The sequence below is a fragment of the Zosterops lateralis genome (assembly GCF_965231275.1).
Source record: "Zosterops lateralis genome assembly, chromosome: 31".
NCBI lineage: Eukaryota > Metazoa > Chordata > Aves > Passeriformes > Zosteropidae > Zosterops > Zosterops lateralis.
This window is the reverse complement of record NC_139791.1, coordinates 2,360,389-2,366,562: the sequence shown is the minus strand read 5'-3', so window position 1 is coordinate 2,366,562 and position 6,174 is coordinate 2,360,389.

Sequence of the window (6,174 nt, the reverse complement as noted above, 5' to 3'; positions counted from 1 at the left end):
TTCATCCATTCTACGTTTTGCACATCAGAAGTCATACCAATCTGCCAGGGTTCATAGAGGCAGGTAATGTGAGGGCTGACCCAGCGTGGGTAGCACCTCAGCCTGACACATTCGTGCAGGCCAAGGCATCTCATGGGTTTTTCCATCAGAACACACATACACTGCAGAAGCAGTTTCAGCTGATGCCAACAGAGGGCCCTGACATTGCCAATTCTTGTGACAACTGTCACGTGCTGGCAGCACCTTTACTGGCAGGGGTGAACTCCAGAGGCCTGAAGGCCTTGGAGCTTTGGCAGACTGATGTCACTCAAGTTGCCGAGTTTGGCCGCTTCAAGTATGTGCAGGTCACTGTGGACACTTTCTCCTCTGCAATGTGGGCTTCTGCTCACACGGGAGAAAAGACCCACAATGTCATTGCCATTGGAGGCAGGCCTTTGCCAATCTAGGCATACCTTCTGCTGTGAAGACTGACAATGGTCCTGCTTACGCCTTGCAGAAGGTGCAGCAGTTCCTGCAGTTGTGGGATGTGTCACACAAGTTTGGTATCCCTCATTCTCCGACTAGTCAAGCTATTGTAGAACGCACTCATGAAACCAGTTCTTCAAAAACAAAAACAAGGAATGCAGAGTGTAACACCGCACAGTCGGTTGGCAAAAGCTTTGTATACCATCAATCACCTTACGGTACAGCTGAATTCTAATAACCTCATCATGTTGAACCATCACCTGTTGTTGCAGGTTTTAGATGAGATGCATCAGCCTCGAGCAAAGCTTTGGGTGCAGAATTTAGTCACCAAAAAGTGGGAGGGTCCCTATGACCTTATGGCTTCGGGGTGTGGGTATGCCTGTGTACCCACAGATACTGGGGTGCACTGGGTGCCTGCGAAGTGTGTTCATCCTGACCTGTGACCGCAAAGGCAAAATCCGGCTGATGGGCAAACTGGAGACGGTGACCAAAATGAAAGTCATTAAGTGGATGAGCCATCGAGTGATGATTCAGATGCAGACGAAGTGAGTGATCATTCCAAGGTTCCCTCCACAAGCAGAGATTGAACATTGTTCATTTTTCTTTTTCCCTTTTTTTTAATGGAAAAAGGATGAGTCGTCGCCCTGATCTTTTTCAGCCTTCTGATGTTTGTATTTTTGTAATGGAATTTCTCATGGACTTTTAGGTAAACAAAGTGATTGTTTAACGTTCCTTTCTTGATGGACTTCTAATTTGACCAGTGGAGTCAGAGAGGTGGCAACCTTGTTTGTCCAGTCCCTGGCCACTGTCAAAAATCTATATAAACCCAAATAAAAAATAAACCACAGTCGCTTTTTGCTCTGACACTGACTGCCTGACTGTCCTTCATTTTGTTTCTGTCTAGCGACACAAACCCTCCTTGTATTGTGTTGCCATCAGGAGTGTGTTGGTAACTACTCCTTAGACCTCAGGGCCAACAATGTTGCAATTAAAAATGAGTGCAAAAATGAACCAACTGACTGCTGGTATAGATTTATTTTAACCAAATTAACTTATGTGACATGCAATTGGCAAAATAACCAGGCAAATCAGTCAGGTCTGAAAGGCCTAGTTCATAAATATAAGATAGGTGCTTTAGCAAAACCCATATTGAGTACAGTGGTTACATCCCAAAGGGTAGAAGGGACTAAGAGCACCCCTAGCCAATATGATACTGAATGGCCTTGGTCCCAAGCTTTCATTCATTTTACTGGATACATGGGGAAGTATAATTATGTGAAGGATTTAAACCAATCAACTGTTGTCATGCATGAAAATCAGATATACACTAGGCAGGAATGGAAAAACCAAAAACCTGGTGGCTTCAAGGGTAATAGGGGAAAAAAATTAGAATAGGATGTCAAATGATTAATGGAACTACCCACAGAAAGGAAATTTTAATCAGCATTTTGACAAATCAGACAAATAAGCATGAAAAGGTTTGTACGCACCCAAGTGTACAGGATTGCTGGCATAACTTTACAATAGTACAAACCATGGAGGTGGTTTGTCTTTGGACTTATAATATTGAAGGGCTTTCTTTTAAGTTAAAAATAAATGCCATAGCCCACCCTGTTACAGTCAGTATCACCACTCAAGCTCAACCACCGCTTATGCTGAGCCTGAGAATTTTTGAAATTGGACATATATAATCAGGAAAACAGGCCAACAACTATTGTTAAATCTGGCATGGTCTCTTAAAAAGTCAAACTGCCGATGCAAAATAATGTTTCAGAGATTCAGCCAGCTTGTTTGCCTTTTCTGCAAACTTCCTTCGAGGGGTGGATGACCTGGTTGTGAAAGTGGAGCCTTTCTAAAAACTAATGCTAAGAGACATTACTGGTGTTTCAAGAACAGGACTTGGAATTTTGAATATTATTGATTCAGAAGTACTAATGAATAAATTGGTTGCCACCACTAGAGATCTGACCAAATTACAACAAATACTGAAGTTGTCCTTATTGGCCTTGGGAACCCATCAGTGGCTGTTATCAAACATATTACCAAATTGGGAAAAGATAAATGTGAATGACCACAAATTGATCATTGACGCACTTGGTGTTGCTCAAAGCAACATTTCCTTGGCTTTCAGCTGCATCCAGGCTCTGATGCAGTCAGTTGCTGCCTCAGTTATAAGATAGGGTGAAGAAGGCATTTTTCCTACTGCAATATGGAAAAAAATTTGGAACAGTGCCACTGATCTTGAAAGAGAATTTCAATCCTGGTGGAACTGAGTGAATTTTACTTACAACCCCATTACAAACACAGCCACAGCTTTTGTGTTAACCATACGTAATGCTTCAGTATATTGGATATTCCCTATCATTGCATTAGGATTGAACCATGAGGGAGCTATTCTCTATCCTTTTGGGCACAGAGAATGGGCCCGTCAAATTGGTGAGAAATGGCAAAGTGTTAATTTAGAATCTTGTGTTGCTTGGGAACAACAAGGGTTTATCTGTGAAAGTAATGCAACTATAGCTCAAGACATTTATTTGGACATAGAATAAAATATCTGTCATTTAGAAGTTCATCCTAATGAGACTCCTGAAACAGTGCTTGTGTATATAGGCAATGGATGTGCATGCTTGAGAACTGCTTGTGATGTTGTATTTGTAGAAAATGTAGTAGTGGATTCTAAAAATCATTCAAATTTTTCTGTTTGTAACTTTTCATCACAGTGTACAAGAAATTGATTGTGTTTTGGAAAGGGTAAGAAAAGATGTAGAACACAGGTGGTGGGATACTCTTTTTGGGTGGTCACCTACTGCCACAAGTGTCCTGAACAAATTGTGTCATCCTATTCTTGTTCTTTTGATTTTAGTTTTGATTGGTTTTATCAGCAATCCTATACATTATGAATTGGAGAATGATGAAGTGGTTAAAACAATTGACATCTATAATTAATGCACAAAATTTGGTCAATATCCCCTCCCCTGTGGACATCCCTAAGGCTATTGGGATGAACACAAGATGAACTACATGAGTAAGCCAGAATGATGGATTGTAAAATGGATTATATTAAAGTAAGATAAAAAATTTTGGTAAGAAATTTGAATATATATATATATATAGAATTGATTTTTGTTTTGATTGATTATTTGGTTATAATTGTTTACAGTTTCATTTTTTTTTCTTGTTTCTTTCCTCTCTTTGAATTTTTGCTCTATCTGTTTTCTGGGATATGTTACCAACATTGAACTTTGAAACAACACTACAGAGTCTTGTTGATGGAGCTCTCTTGATGACAATCATGAGTCACAGGGTGGTGTAAGAGACGATCCGAAGATCCCTCATCTGCCTCACGACCGTCGTCAAGGACAGAGACTGAAACCGCAAGGACAGAGACTGAAACCCCAAGGACAGAGTCTGAAGCCCCTAAAACCCCAACACAGGAGTTCTGGCCTGGCTGAGGTGGGATGTCTGCCACGTGCTGCCTGCAGGTGAGTTTGCTGGAGCAAAACCTGGCAGGCATTCCCATTGGAACCTGAGCAATGGGCAAGTCATGGTGGACTGACTGTGCCTGCTGCTGGATTGGTCTGTTCTGTACTTGTTCTCATTCTCTCAAAATAAACATCGTATTGATCTCCTCATCCCGTGGCCAACTGCCTGTCACTTTGGAAAAGACTATAAAAACAATCACTAGGTCAACCAAAATCAAAGATTGCCCCTACAGAAGACAACAGATCTATTGGCAAATGGCTACGAGGACTTCACCTCATCTGGTGGTAGTTAATCCCCTCCCTTTCTCTCTCTCTCCCCCACCCGGGCCCCGGGCCAGCAGGGACAGCAGCCCAGGCAATGGCTGGGCCTGGGCCAGGCCGGCCCCGGGCCCCAGAGCAGCAAAAGCTCCTTCCCCTGCAGGCCAGGCTGGGCCTCTGACCAGGCTCCCCAGGGAATGCTCAGAGCCCCGAGGCTGCCCCAGCTCCAGGAGCCTTGGCACACCCCTGCCAGGGATGCCCAGGCCCCCAGTGCCTGGACTCCATCATCCCTCTGGCTCCCTCTCAGCTCAGCCCCTTCTGCCATTCTCACCTTTGCACAGCCCTGGCTGTCCTCTCCAGGGGCTGACAGAGCTCTGCCGCCTGCGCCAGGAGCAGGGCAGCCCCAACCTTCCAATGTTCCACTGGCTCTGGGACACCCCAGCTATGATTAATATTCTCTAGTTTGCAATCCCATGTTTCATTCCCCCCTTTTCAATAAAGCAGTAAATTCTTTTACTTAGTACAAATTCCAATCCTTACCCTATGTGTCTCTCAATGCCTTGCCACGTATGTGGGATAAAGAGTTAATGTTGCTATTCGTTGTGACAGTTTCCAATTCCAAATAAGCATTACAAAGACTCTACTAAACTAATACTAACTAATATTAGTAAAACAATAATGGAGTGACATAATGTATTTAGGATTCCAGTTGCAGTGGGTGACCATCCAAAAAGTGAATCTCACCAACTGTGACTTCCATCCTGTTTTACTCTTTGCAGAACCTTATTTATTTCTTTTGGGTCATGATGGACAGTAATGTAAGTTTTCTCTCCGGTTTTCTGAATATCTCTCAGAATTTTTACAAGGTCCTGATGCTTAATTAATTGTCTGACTAAAGTGAGGTTCATCCCAATAGGTGTGGGTGACAACCTGTGAAACATCTCTTTGTCAGGCTTAACCAGCTGGTGAGACACAACTGTTGCTAAATATAGAAAGTCACACCCAAAAATCTTAACAAAGTTACAAATACAAAGTTGAAAATTACTCTTGCCAGGCAAAGTTACATTATCCTTGTCTATTTCTATAAAAGCACATGCAGTTCTCAAACACACACAACTTTGACCAATATATACAAGTACAGTCCTTTGACGAGTGTTTGGATGAATTTCAAAGTGACAAACACCCTGTTCAGTATCAAGACTTGTGTCTTGAGCATCAATTGTGTTACTTTCACAAATTGTTGTTCCCGGGTAACACAGGATTCCAGATTCACAGTTTGCCATTTCCCATCCACTCCCCATGCCCATGTCCTGTGTTCTGAAGGGTAGAGCCCTGATCTCTCATGATTCAGTCCTAATGCTATAATGGGGTGAATAACATAAACTGTGACCTTGTGTGCGGTGAGCACAAAAGCAGTAGCTGTGTTAGCAATTGGATCATGGGTGAAGTTTACCAAGGTCCACCAGGATGGAAATTTCTTCTCAAAATCAGTAGCATTGTCCCAGACAGCTTTTTGAATCTCAGAATCAGAAAGGCTCTTTCACTTTCTTCCCTTATAATCGAGGCAGCTGTTGATTGCAGCCACAATAGTTCCTGCACACTGCTAAAAACCAAAGACCCATTACCCTGAGCCATAGCAAGTGCATCTATGATTAACTTATGGTCTTGGTCCTCTGCTTTTTCCAAACTTGGCAATACTTTTGAAACCTGCCACTGATTGGTTCCTAATGCCAGCAAAGATTGTTAGCCAAGGAAAGAACACACAATCGCAAAATTGTGTGCGATGCTTTATTTCAGAGCTCTGGGAGCCGAGCGTCCAGTTGGATGACCCAAAATTTCGGCTCACCAGCATGCTAAATGAATACAATTTTATATCTTTCTTGTTACATAAGGATTCATGTTAATCATTAAACCTCATTGTTCCATTGGTTCCATCCCGAGGAACAATGGTCTGCGTGATTCTTGCTCA